Source organism: Brachycentrus maculatus, unplaced genomic scaffold, assembly GCF_059751285.1.
Source record: "Brachycentrus maculatus isolate JH-2025_06_01 unplaced genomic scaffold, ASM5975128v1 h1tg000027l, whole genome shotgun sequence".
NCBI lineage: Eukaryota > Metazoa > Arthropoda > Insecta > Trichoptera > Brachycentridae > Brachycentrus > Brachycentrus maculatus.
The window spans coordinates 88,279-103,318 of NW_028280781.1; the positions used below are offsets into that span (position 1 = coordinate 88,279).

The 15,040-nt window shown below is 28.8% G+C and overlaps 1 protein-coding gene across 1 annotated transcript in view; it reads left to right on the forward strand.

The window, feature by feature from the left end:
- The window catches only part of unc-13 (protein unc13 homolog), a 480,145-nt gene that overhangs the window by 70,154 nt on the left and 394,951 nt on the right, over positions 1 to 15,040 (forward strand). The gene's annotated exons all lie outside the window — the stretch shown is intronic.

A 15,040-nucleotide genomic window follows, 5' to 3' on the forward strand; every position in this document is an offset into this window, starting at 1 on the left:
TGCGTCTTTTATTTTCATTTTTTTTAAATAAAAATCCATTTTACCATAGCACTCTAATTTGATAATCAGGCTTAAACAAAGCATATGCTTTTTTCTGTTCATTTTTTTAAAAACCACAAATTAATTATTTTTATATCATTTTCATATTAGAATTACGTTTTTTATGGTAATGTAACTAGATATATTCCAAAATTTACTACGGTTTATGTTTTTGTGTAAAAATAACAGGAGTATGCAATGTTTTTCTTAAATATTAACAAATATAATAAAATCTAAAATTCAATTGTACAAAACATTTATTTCAGTATTATTTGTAGAAATATGTTGTGATCTAAATTCATAACAAAAATATGTTATTAAAAAAGTGAAAGTAAATTTAGTATGTGTATTTTAAAGTCAAAGGTGAAACCCTATTTATTATCTGAACAATAATGTAGTAATTATTATAATTTTAGAAATATCGTCGTATTGCGTGATTCAGTATTATATTTTAAAGGTAAAATATGTTTTATCAACTGAACAATCATATGGCTGTATTTTATATGAATTTATGGAATAAATTGATTTGAACATAAAACATAAGAAGCTAGTATTTTTCTGTCAGTGTTGATGTTATTAAGTAAAAACCATAATTATAGTCACTTTTTTAGGCTGTTTTTAAACCATATTATTAAAAACTAAAAATTGCTATTTTTGTTTCGGCATTGACTTTGTGGTAAGACATGTTACAATGATTAAAGAAAACACTTGTTTTTTACCACTTGAGTTTTATTAAAGACTATATGTTTCAGAAGTTAAACTTCCATCATTCAGGTCTGTATAATAACTATATTAGTTATTATACAGACCTGAATGATGGAAGTTTAACTTCTGAAACATGTAGTTTTTAATAAAACTCAAGTGGTAAAAAACAAGTGTTTTCTTTAATCATTGTAATAATAGCAAATTAAGTAAACTCTTTAATTTATCTGCAGTATTATGAGTAACTTCATTGTCAATACATGGATAATTTTTTTGCCATAGATTTGGAAGTATGGGTGATAGTGGCGCTATGAGTTATGCGAAGTTCGTGAAGTTTATATAGCTTACTCCGATCAAACATAGATGAGATTCATTCCGAATGACCTCATTTGTATTTTCAGGAGAGAGAAAGACTGAAATAATATCACAATTTCTATACACATTCATTTAACAAGTTGATTTTCATCACTTTTTTTTTATGCAGACACTGAATTATTTACCCTCCGAATGATATATCAATATTATAGGTGTCTTAACAAGAGATTAAACATTTCGTTGTCGTACAGGAGAAAGTGACCAATTAACAAAACGTCAAATGTTCAGTTGGGCCATTTAAGTCACTTTTTCTTGGCAAGAAAAAAAGCATCAATGCATTTAGTCATTTTTAACAAGTCTATATATTATACTTTCAAGTTTAAAATCCTTTGGGATTTTTTCAGAGCAAGATTAAGCAATTAAGATATCAAATAGTCAATGATCACGTTTTTTTTTTAAATGCACTTGGCCACTTTCTCCTGTTTGACTACGATATATTGTTTATAAACTAAAGAAGCTGAAAGTCTGATCATCCCAGAGCTAACGACCAGGGATTTGAGTAATCACTGCCTCAAGTAAGCACTTTACGCACTTTTGTAATATTTTATTTACCTATGGGTAGGCAGAGAGGATAAAACGTCATACTCTTTTGTCCTGACATACACTCGTCGCGTCTTTCACATCCATACGTCTAGTCACACATGTCCTCCGATTACATAAAATTTTGAGACCACCACATTTTAGATTCTGATTTATCTGATCGTGCCAAGTCTTTTTCGGCCATCCTCGTTCTGTTCCACCCACTCACATTCGCCACGTATATTTTCTTAGTCATTCTCTCGTTGTCAATTCGCTCCACATGTCCATACCTCTTCTTAATATTTTTACATTCCTTTCTTACATCTTCGTATTTTAAGTATGTTATCTTAATAATTGACTTCTCTTAAACATTTTTTAGCTTCATATTTGTATTGTACCTAGAAAAACTTAGCACGATCAAGTATGCCAAATACTTGAAAGTGGTCAAATCGGCGGGTATGTATGAGGAGATGCATGAACGTGGAAGAGGCGAATAATGTTTGCAAGGACAGAGTGGTGTGGCGTTCTATTCTCTCGCTTACCCCTGCGGGGAAGCGGCGTGATGGTTTGTTAGTTTTAGTAAGTTATATTTCTATTGTACTTATGTATTTCTCAGGAATTTAGAAACTTCGTATTTACTTAAGTACTCTACACGTGGGTGAATTTGTAAATGCCATAATATGAATGTAGGTTAAGGGAGTGAGTTGCGACTGGTGACTCGCCAGTGACCATCAAATTTAATTATAACGCAAAAATATGCCTCGACTGCCATGAAAAATATTTTCCATCTTTCTTACGCCCAAAGGAATATTAATACTTTACATATTTCAATAGCGTAAATTTAAACAGTCTCTACGAATATTTAACGCTAACTGTATTTTATTTTTATTTTTGAATAAATGACTTGAAACGTGTAACTAAGATTTTTTTGTGAACGAAATTTATTAATATTAAAGATCTTTTGGACTGAATATTTTGAATAAGTATTTAATGAATAAATTCAACCAAACTTGACTCTTATTTCAGTTTCCACTAGGTTATTTTATTTAAACATATTATTTCTAACCGTTTTTGAACAAATATTTATTTTCAATGACTTTTCCAATAATGTAAAAGGTATTTTTTTAAAAGCAATTAAGTTAAGGTATAGTCAACACGTCAACAGCCTTACCACAGATCTGATTTGAAAACTCCGTAATATTTCAATGAAATTATTACCCAATTACGAAAGAGAGATCAAATTCTATATAGAGTAGGCAGAGAGAATAGTACGCCACACCCTCTTTGTCTTCTACATTTATGCATCTCCTCATACATACTCGCCGATTATTCCGACTCCTGATCAGACCACTACCAAATATTTTACATAACTTATCATGCTATTTTTTTGCTGGTCATTTTCTGTTTCTATTATTCACAATATTTGGGTTATCAACTTACTTTAATTTTCTTTTTTCACTCATTCGATCAACAAATCCAAACCATCTCAACACACCTTTCAGCAAAAGCTAAACCTGCAATGCACTATGGAGTCCTGGTTCCAACCCTAAAGTATGGAAGTGAAGCATGAAGTTGACAAAAGATGGATGAAAGAAGATTGAGTGCATTCAAAATACGTTCTCTCAGATGAATGTGTGGCAAATGATGTAAAAAAAACCTCTTTATTTTTATTATTCACTTAACTCTACCGTACTCTATGGTTTCGAGAACGTTATCAAAATTTAATTTTTATACGATAACAGATTTTTGTTCAGCTGGAATAACAACCTATCTGCATTACAATACTGCATGCGCAGATTTCTATTTTGTTCATCCTAAATTTTCAGTTATTTTAAAGAGAAAAAGTAAAATACATGTTTTTCTTGTTTTAAAAACAAGAAAAAATTATTATTTATATTTTCGAAACACACGTATGACGCTTTATTTTTCAACGCCCTTAACTGTCATGAAAGCACAAATTAATGAACAACAATTTCGTTACCTCGTACGAAGTTGTTGAACATTGATATACGACGTAACTTAATAAATAATGCTTTCACACGAACGTGCATTATTTAAAAATTTATACTTTATCGTTTAAACCATTATTTATTCACTTTTGAAGCGTTGGTTTTATGTGAGATTTTGTTTAATTTACAAATTGTTCAGTTGCTGATTTCATTTTGAGTGTTGTAGAGGAAAAATACGTATTTCATTTTGAGTGTTGTAGAGGAAAAATACGTTTAAAAAATAAAAATGTTCACGTAATATATTTTTTATCTTTGGCAACAGTGTTATGACCATAATAAGTTAGTTATTTAAAAAAAACTGTTAATCATTTTGTGTTCTGAATTTATCAGATATTAAGTATTCCTTGAAACTATTATTGAATGGCTTGACTCTGGTCAATGTCAATGCTCGATGGATTATTTAGTTATTTGCATACGTTGCGCGTGGCAATAAGGATAGCCTAGAATGACTAGTTGTGATTGGCAGCCTGGAGGGGATGAGAGGGAGAGGAAAATCCACCACACGATGGACCGATCAAGTTAAGTCAGCAGCAGGCACCTTGGTCGTTGGAACGATACGTGCAGCACAGTCATGGGATTACTGGAGAAGAGTCATTGCTTTCACAAGCGCCACAACTCTCAGTAATGAGGAGTAAGATGAAAAAGAAGAAATTAATAACTTGTGACTAGAATTTTTCAGAACAACTTGTTTTTTTTAAAGGATTTTGAGCATACTTGTTGATCTCTATTATTGGTTGAATGATGATCAAACTTTGTTCTGGCAGTTTCTTCTTCTTAGTATTTTGACATCTCATCAAAGATAAAGAAAAATATGGAAGTCTGGACATTTACGGGGCTGACGACCGTCATAAGCTGGTTTAAGTGATCACTTTACACATGTGTAACATTCACCAATTCTACCCATTATTGACAACCACACTACTCAAATTCTTGGAAGTTCTATTTATATGAACCAATTTTAAAACATAGTTCTTAATTCAGTAGAACTTCACTATAGACATCTATTGATGAGATGAAAAGCAGCTTTTTTACTGAGCAGAAACTCTTTATTAGTATGTGAGGTCCGAATCCTGGATTATAATCACACACATGAGAAACGCCAGAAAATATCGAAATATCTTCTTCTTTGCGCTAAATTCCGGGAAGGAATTCAGAATCCTCCTCAAATCTTTTCCATAGCCATTCTTTTTCAAGTGTCTCTACGTTCTGTTCTGCTAAGGTCTTCTTCTTCATATTTCATCTACCTTTTGTAAGATCGGCATCAGGCTCATTTTCTTTTAAGCATCCATTTGATCATACATCTAAAAGCCTTTTTCTGCGGTATTTTTTATGTCTTATACACATCATAGATTTTGAACCAACAGAATCTTCCTTGTTTTGCTCTTCATTAAGTTTTCAGGTCGTGATTTAGTGACAATTATTTTATTTACATTAAATTCCAACCATTCTTTAAAAAAAATCAAATCAAAATGTATTTCTTCTTCTTAAATTTCAATCTGTCCTTTGTAGCAATTATTTCGTTTGAATTATTGAAGAGCTGCTGTAAATACATATATAATTTAAAACGAGAGCTAGAAAGTTGTCTGGGGACCTTTAGCAGAAGGCATTTGATAAGAAATTAGTCCTGAGAGATTGTACTTGAACAATTTGACTTCATTTATTATTTTCTTACCCATAAACATGCGAACAACTGGAGTAAATTAATCATTACTTAAACAGGGCATGACAAAATAAGTGACCTTTTTTTTTAGCAGAAAAGTATGTGAACTCCTTTACTACACCTATTTATATATATATATATATATATATATATATATATATATATATATATATATATATATATATATATATATATATATATATATATATATATATATATATATATATATATATATATATATATATATATATATATATATATATATATATATATATATATATATATATATATATATATATATATATATATATATATATATATATATATATATATATATATATATATATATATATATATATATATATATATATATATATATATATATATATATATATATATATATATATATATATATATATATATATATATATATATATATATATATATATATATATATATATATATATAAATATATATATATTTATATTGAAATAAACGTAAACATAAATTATTGGAGTTTCCTACAATATTCAGCGTAGCGATGGGAAAAATAAATCAAACTAAACTACCCATCTCTTCAGATCTGCTCGTCCGAAGGATTTCAACTATTTGTTCATTTGTAAAATAATCACCGACTGTCGGCAGTTAAATAAATTGGAATACAAATGTTACAATTTCCTAAATCGGTGAATCAAAGGAGAGTCAACATTAATTTTTCAGCCTTGATTTAAATGCTGAAATTCTCGTGGAAAACCAATATGTAGTTTGTGTATATTTGCAAACACATTTGAAATATTTTTTTCATGCTGAGCTTTAAATAACTACTAGAGGGATATTAAATAAATTTGAATTCCGTAAAAATAATGAAAACAATATTAATATCTCAGCGTAGATGAAGCAGGAAATGTAAGTCTCGGTTAATTTTAGGTCTTACGATCTGTCATAAGCTGGTTTAAGCGATCACAGTATACGCGTGCATTTATCCAATTATGGTTGAGTTGAGTATTTTTTGTTGATGTTTTTCTTAATAAATTTATTAATATTATTCTTTACCGATGCTGAGATATCGATTAAAAGACAAACATATTCGTGAACAAAGATTCGGACAAAATATTGTAAATAATGTTAATATGTATTCAAAAATTAACGATTTAAGGTTTTTATCTTGTATGTGTTAAAATGATAATAAAAATCCATATATCATGATTTATGTTTCTTGAAAAAGACGCGGAATGCATCGAAACACGTGTCACAGTAGATTATAAGAAAAAAAGGTATTTACTAAGTAAAACATTAAGTAAAAATGAATTTATTTGCTTTGTGACAGTTGTTTTGCCTTGTGACGGCATTATCAAACTGAGAAAAAAATGCAATTCAAACGTAATTAATTTGAAAGCGATAATTAGTTTAAAGCGGTCAATTAATTTTGATTCTTTAATATAATATGTGGATTCTTTTTTAATTTTCTAGTGAATTTGATAGACAAAATTGTAAGTGATAGCAAATAACAGCAAGGAGTGACGTATACTTCTTTCACATCCAAACATAAAATATACATGCCTTCTGGTTACGTGGCCTTTTGATACAACCAGTTCTAAGTATTTATATATATTATTTTTATACATATTTTTATACATATATATATATATATATATATATATATATATATATATATATATATATATATATATATATATATATATATATATATATATATATATATATATATACTTATCCATATTCTTTCTGCTGAGTTCATTTCTATTGGAGTCTAACTGTAAATCTAAGATTCAATAAATATTTATCCGTATTCTTGATGAATCATTCATTTCACTGATATGACATTTACGCTCGGCAAATGAGGGATAATACAATATTATACATCTCTTGATATTTTCCTGACGTTTTTTGTTTCTTTTGAAATGTGTCTCGATACTTTTATCATTGTTATTCGTAGTCCAAAACTTTTTCCAAAAGCCGAAATTAATTCACCTCAGTAAGCTTGTTTTCTTGTTGTTTTTCTTTCAACTGGCAAAATTATATCGAGACAAATAAAAAGTTAACATTTATATGGAAAAATATTTTCTTCGGGCGATTGGTATAAGAATTCGGTTAACGAGAGATAAAAAGAAAATATTTTTCGTAAAATAAATCATTTTTGAAATTTTCATCAAGTGTATTTTTAACTTTTTTGCTGGTTAATATATGAGATATAAATTAATCTTATATATTTCTTCGTAGATAATTATTTACTATCTAAGCAAAATATGAAATATCTATAGATATTTAAAAAAAACTGATATTTTAAATTGATATTTACACATCAGTGAAAATAATATGAATTTATTTCATGAAAGTATCCGCTGGATACGGATAAAAATAAAATATAATAAAAATAAATACTCATGTCAGCCATAGATGGTACCAAAAAAATAGCATGTGCAAGAAGATGTTAATTGAAGCAAGAATTTAAGTTCCGAAATTTGAGTAATGTGGTTGTCATTTATGAATGGTATGTTCATTTTACACTTGTATTTCACTTGAATTGATATAATTAATAGATCACTTAAATTCAGCCTTTAACAGGTTGTAAGCCTTAAAAATACCTTAACATTCATATTTTTTTTGCATCCATGTTGAGACATGAATACATTTTTTTTATTTTATACTTCTACATGTATCTCATATAAAATGAGATGAAACATTTTTTTACAATCTAAAATTGTATCGAGAAGAAATTTTCAATTTAGTATCGTAAAGACATAACCCTTACTCCTTTCAACAACTTCATATTTAAAAATCTTGATTTTTCAGGAGATCGTTTTTAAAGTTTTAGAATATAATGAAATGTAATTAAAATAAATATCAAGCCACTTATTGAACTTTTTACTATGCAACATATCTTTTTAGGTTTTTAGGTTCAAATGAAGAAAAAAACCTGAAGGTTTATTTCTCCATTTGAAAAATATTAGGTGTATTTCAACAAATTATTAAAAATTACCCTTTCTTCAAAATGCAAAAACACTTTCTGCTCGCGGGGTTAAGTTAAAAATATGTCTCTTTTGCTGGGATATAGTACATTTTTTGGGCATTTCGAAAACATGCCCAACTGTAAATTGACGATTTTTTTTTATATATAACGTTGTTGAAAGAAGTGAGCGATAAGTGATTTACGATTAGAAAAAAATAATCACATAAAAACATTTCATAAAAATAAATGATTAGCGCGTTTGGCTACGCTGCTGGTCCTCGGTACAATTCTAAGAGTGCCATAATAAATTAACGTGTTTTTTTCTCCCTTAACTTTATTTAACATGTCTCTGAGCGCAGAATGCATTACTATCGTTTCAAGTTATATACAATAAAGATAACACCGCATCGATAGGATTCAGTGACGTATGCACCACTGGGTGTTTCACGCTTTCGGAAAATACTCACTCATAGAAAACGATACTTTTATGGATGACATTTGTTTATATTCAGAGGCATTGATTGAATTTAATCATTTGTTCGATAAATAAAAGAACCTTATTATTGATAATAGTGTATATGAATTTTAATGAATCAGAAAATATGAACAATTTAATTTTGGCGCTATAGACTTAAAGTAGAATAAGGGGAATTGTTTATAAAGCAAAAATTATTTAATCTGTTCATTCACTATTTAAAATTGTTTCATTCATAACAAGTATTATTTTGTCTAAATATAAACAAGTAAGAAGGTACTTATCGTAACTTTTTCCAATATTCAAGATAAGTACCGAAAATAAGACAAGTCAGCTTAAAATTAGAAGTTCGTTTAATTAAAAGTTCCGAAATTAAGAATCAACAATTTTAAAAATTTCGTTATTAAAAGTTTTATTTTTCAAATTATTTGTAGCCGTAAATTCAAATGCCGACGCTTTTCAACCTTCAAAAGATAGACAATTTATCTTTATTTGTTTTATATAGATAAATTGTGCTAAATAAGTAATCGAAAAATATTTTTATCATAAGATGGAAAAAAATATGAGAGCTGAAATTTGAATGAAAATGCTACGTTTGTAGGTGTGTACCGAATGTGCGTTTAAAAAAATGATATTTACATGTGAGATTAAGAAACTAAGTGAAACTCGTTAAAATGACTGATCTACTTTCTTATACACCATTGGAATACCAAATACCTAGTTTAAGAGCAGCCTTATACAAGCATTCTTAATATGAAAGCTTTGAGAGAACAAAATGTCTTTGAGAACAAAAGTTTTCCCATTTCTCCACTGTTTCTAGCTTAATTTTTGTACTAATTATATTAATAACTTACATTCTCATAAATCGAATTAACAGAAAATTAATTTGAACAAATTGCTCAAAGACCTCAGTTTTATCAATTAAATATATACTTATACAAAAACAAATTTTTCATTCAAAATAATGGGAAAAACTGAATATATTTTTTCTTTAAAAATTAAACATTATTAAATTTAAGGGCTAGAGTTTTTTCCCGTTGTTTTTTTTTAAATTTTATTTATTTTTGAAAGCTAAAACTCAGAAAACAATTTACTTTTATTTAGAATAATTTGTTAGTCAAATAACAATAATACATAGTTTAATTTGGTAAAATGTTGCATTAGAACACAATTTAACATTTGGATTTAACATTCGGAAAAAAGCATAAATTTAATGTTCATTTTTCTTAGAGATTGATTTATTAAGATATTCAATCAATTTTTTGTATATTTTTTTTTAAAGTTTGCTACGAACAAAAGTAATTGATTAACAAACTTTTCTCCATTCAATCAATAAACAGCGTCCTGCGTTATGGCTGACGCTATTCAATAAGGAACCAATATGAGACTATGAAACGAAGCTCAGTTTTTAAATTCTCCCCTAACAATTCTCCTGTTTTATTTTAGGATATATTTCTTTAAAATCTGTTATTTTTGACCAGTGAACTCACACATAAAAGCGTAATGAGATTTATGAAAAATGTAAGAGTTCCAAAAATTTTGGAAGTGTAGTTGTCAATCATAGGTAGAACAGTGAATGTTCTAAGTGTGTAAAGTGATCACGTAACCAGTTTATGACAGGTCATGAATCCTGTAAATATCCAGACATCCATATTTTTACTGTTGAGTTGTCAAGCTCTTTGATCTAATATTTTCCTTTAGCCGAACCCAATGGTGCATAGGTCACTGCATCGTATTAATGCAATGTTATCTTGATCGTTACTCACATGAAGGCGTGATCAGTCCTGTACTTCTTGTATTACCTTTATCACTCTTGCGCTCCAAGGACCAGTCCAGGGTAATATGAAATAAATATTCGAGTGTTAAATAATTAACATTTTTTATCCTCCCTGGAAATCGAATCCAGGACCTCCAGCACGGTAGATTAACACGCTATCCATTACACCACAGAGGCGGACAAACATACAAACAGACTTTTATATTTAGTTTCTATTTTACTCACACTCGACATCTTAAATAATTTTTGGTAATAATTAAAAAAAAATACATAAAGATATCCTCATAACACATCTAGAGGAAGACCACAAAAATCATGGATGCTACAGAAATTTAACACGAATCAAAGACATAGCCTAGGTGACATTGTTAGTGTAACAAGGACCTACAACATGAGAACAAGGAAAGCTGACCCAATAGTCTACAAAGACAGTTGAGATGAAGCCAGGAAGAAGAAGATGAAAACATTTAAGATTTGAAAAAGTATTATTCTGTTTTATATTTAAATCGCATTTGAAAAACTGTATTTGTGTAGGGAAGGCACTCGTATTATGATCAAGTTGTCTTTATTGGCAATATAGCGGCAGGAAGGCTCGTAACAGTTATAGCAGCCTAGCGGATGCTTTAGCTATCTCTCACGATGCATTTGGATATTCAAAGGAATATTATTATGCAATCAGATAGAGTACAGCTACTATGATCCATAAAAGATGAAAGATTCTGATCAGAGAATCACTCTCGCACATTGTTCGTTATTGGCTGGTAGGTATTATTCAGAAAATCCACATTGAATAAATTACGTTTTAAAAAACTCAACAAAAAAATGTCAATTTGAAATATTACCTAATCGACGTATGTACATTAAAATACAACAGTTCGTTTGTTCAAAATCTTAAATCTTTTAAAGTTATTCACCAATCGCTTTGAGTTTTTGACACATCGTTGTATTTGAATACTCGCGATTATTAAATACTGTTTAAACCTTCGATAATTGAAAAAACATTTGTTTTAAGATTTTTGCGCAATGGCAGCGCCATCTGTTGAATTTAATAGAAACAGCCGCAATTTTAAATATTGAAGATGGCGAAAATCATGTTTCTTGATAGCTGTTAAAATATTGCACACCCACAAGCATTGTGAAATTAAATATAATTTTTAAAAAAATTCATTTATTTTTCATTTAACTAGAATGAGCTACAGTGACTGAATAAAAAAGTTAGTACTCAATTGCAAACTATACGAGCATATGGATTATGTCCGATTTTGCTTCAAAATATAACCCAGATGACTGCTAATTTTGTTTCTGTATGATACATAAAAAAATATACAGATTTAATGTTCCGAACGAATTAATAATGTACCTTATTCTTCTTCTTTTTACTTTCGTACTCATGCAACGGTGAAAAGTGTATTGTATCATATTGACGCAGTATCATACTAATCGTTAATTGCATGAAGACAAGGTGATCAGTACTGTGCTTCTTTTACTAGTCCAGAGTGATATAAAATACATATTATAATGAAACATCACTTGTTTTTACGACCACCTCATGGACATTGAATCTGCGACCTCTAGAATGGTAGACAAACGTGTTGACCACTTTATATTAGAGAGATGGAGAAAATATAAATACACGTTGTAAAAACTAAAAATCAATGTTTAGATACCTACCTTATATTTATTAGGTGAATTTAAAATACGATAAAACCCAGTTCAAGCAAAAAACGATTATAATAACAAATTAAAAATTCATGAAACGAAATACAACTAAAATATACTATTCTAATAAAAATGTATTGATTTTGTAAAGACAACGTCAAAAATCAACATGATCATTATTCCTTCGAATATTATAAGTGGAAGGGCCACCGCTACCCAAATATTCCTATAAAATATTCAAAATTTCAACACCAAAATGTGGTTTCTCCGTAACAAATAATTTACGATCTGAAATTGCCAGTTAGCTGTGCGTCGATTGACAAAGACTAATAAATCAAATTAGACGTTTTATTTGATATGAAATTTATTTGCGGCCATCCGAGTTTAACGAAATATACCTAGGTTTACTCGTTTCATTACAATTAGTCAGACTTAATCAATATCTGTGTACCGTGTCTAGTTTCAAGAGAAGAGACAATAAGCGGCAAACAGCTTGGCAACGAAATCCTTGCTGAAATTCGGTAGACACGATTTCATTCGACAGGTTTGGCAATGTGTTGCTTTCATTATTTCTCTGAAAGAAACAAACTTTATTGCAAATTTTTATTTATAAATTTGACGTTTAATTTGTAGAACTTCATATTATTTTTTGATATCTCATCAAAGATGAAGAATAATATGGAAGTCTGAGCATTTACGGGGCTTACGACCGTCATAGGCTGGTTTAAGTGATCACTTTACACACGTGTAACATTCACCAATTCTACCCATTATTGACAACCACACTACTCAAATTCTTGGAAGTTCTATATATATGAACCAATTTAGAAACCTTGTTCATGAATCACTAGAACTTCACTAGAGACATCTATTGGTGAGATGTAAAGAAGCTTTTTATTAAGCAGAAACTCTTATATTAGTATGTGAGATCCGAATCCTGGATTATAATCACACACACGAGAAACTATGACGGTCGTAAGCCCCGTAAATGCTCAGACTTCCATATTCTTCTTCATCTTTGATGAGATATCAAAAAATAATATGAAAATAACTCCTGTAATTGGAGATAATCCAGATTTTGTGAACAAGTATTTGGACACACTCAAAATGTTGTAGAACTTCATTTTAATTTATGTATCAATGGTTAAATCAAACACAGATTTTTTTGAGTCTACCAAGTTGTATTCAATTGTTAAAAAAACAGTTATATTGTGACAATTGTTTCACCCCAATTAATCTTAACATTCGTTTGAAAATGCCATAACTAGGCGAAATAATTGACAAAATTTTTTTTTTTTTTTAAACAATAAAATATAACTAATAGAATCAAGAAATATGTGTTTGATTGAACAATTAATACATTTAATATATTGGAAACGTGTGGGATATAGTCTACTTACATAACCGCTTAAACAACGTATCCAAACAATTAACAATCCACAATATTTAGAGTGTGTCTAAATTTTTGTTAAATAATACTGGGTTTATCTCCACTGAAGATTATTCATTTAGATATCTCAACAAAGATGACGAAGAATATGCTCTAACTCTTGGCATTTTAGAGGGCCTACTTCATGTCATAAGCTAGTTTCATTTATATTTTTGAAATCTCAACAAATATGCAGAATAATTTTGAAGTTAAGGTATTTACAGGGTTTATGATCTGTAATAGACTTTTTACATGATCACTATATGCACGTGCAATATTTACCATTCTGCCCATGGTTGACAATCACATTATCCATTTTTTGGAACTGCGATATATATTATAAATCTCATAATACTGTAGATGTGATAAGTGATATACGAATTTGTTTTTAAATCCAACATGGACGGCTCTTGTGAATTCACAATGAGTCCTATAAAAACAAAATACCCAGACTTCCATATTTTTTTTCATCTTTATTGAGATGTCGAAAATGTAAAAAAATAAAAAGTGAAACTTTGTTTTGTGAACAAGTATTTGGACATACTCAAAATGTTGTGATTTAATTTGGGTTAGACACACTCAAAATATTGTAGAAATAGTGAATAAAGAACAGTTAAATAAATTTATGATGCGAATGTGGTTGGTAATAGAAGTATATCCGGCATTAATTTCAGTTTATTTTCTTTTTTTTATGTTTTTTTTTTTTTTTCATAAATTATGCTGTTTTAATTGTTTTGTAAAGTAAAAATCCAAAAGTGTAAATGTTTTTATCAAATAGCAAATTAACCGTTTTAAGTTGCAACGAAAGCGATTTTCCACTAAGTCGTACTACATCGAAATATAAATTTATTCAATTTTCAATGTCGCTAAAAAAACGCCTTTAACTTTAGTACACGTTACCGAATTTGAAGGTAAAAAACGTATCGTGACGTACATAGTGATATGTCGTTCTTCTTCCTGAAAATGGTATGGAAACCTTCACATCGTTCTTGTAGCTATTATCTAAATTCGATATTGCGCATACTACATGACATTTCACTTAAAAAGATGAGTTTGATTCTTACAAATAAAATAATATTACCGTAAAATTAGTATTTGTAGTTTTTCGTTTAAAGAAACATAAACGAAAGTGTTACTAAGATATCTATTTTTTTCTCATCAAAAAAAAGAGCGAAATAAAATTCGTAAATGAGATTTATTTACTTATAAGGGTTATTTTATTTTAAATTAAATTTCACTTGGTAACTGCTATTATTCCTAAAAATCTATTGCGACGTGTTTTTCGAAGCATCTTAAATAATATTCAGTACAGTGTAAAAAAATATGCGTCAAAACACGTGCCATAATGATTTGAAGATAAAGTGTTATTTACCAAGTGAAATTTGAATTAAAACTTGTAGGATATTACCACAAAGTCACTGTCGA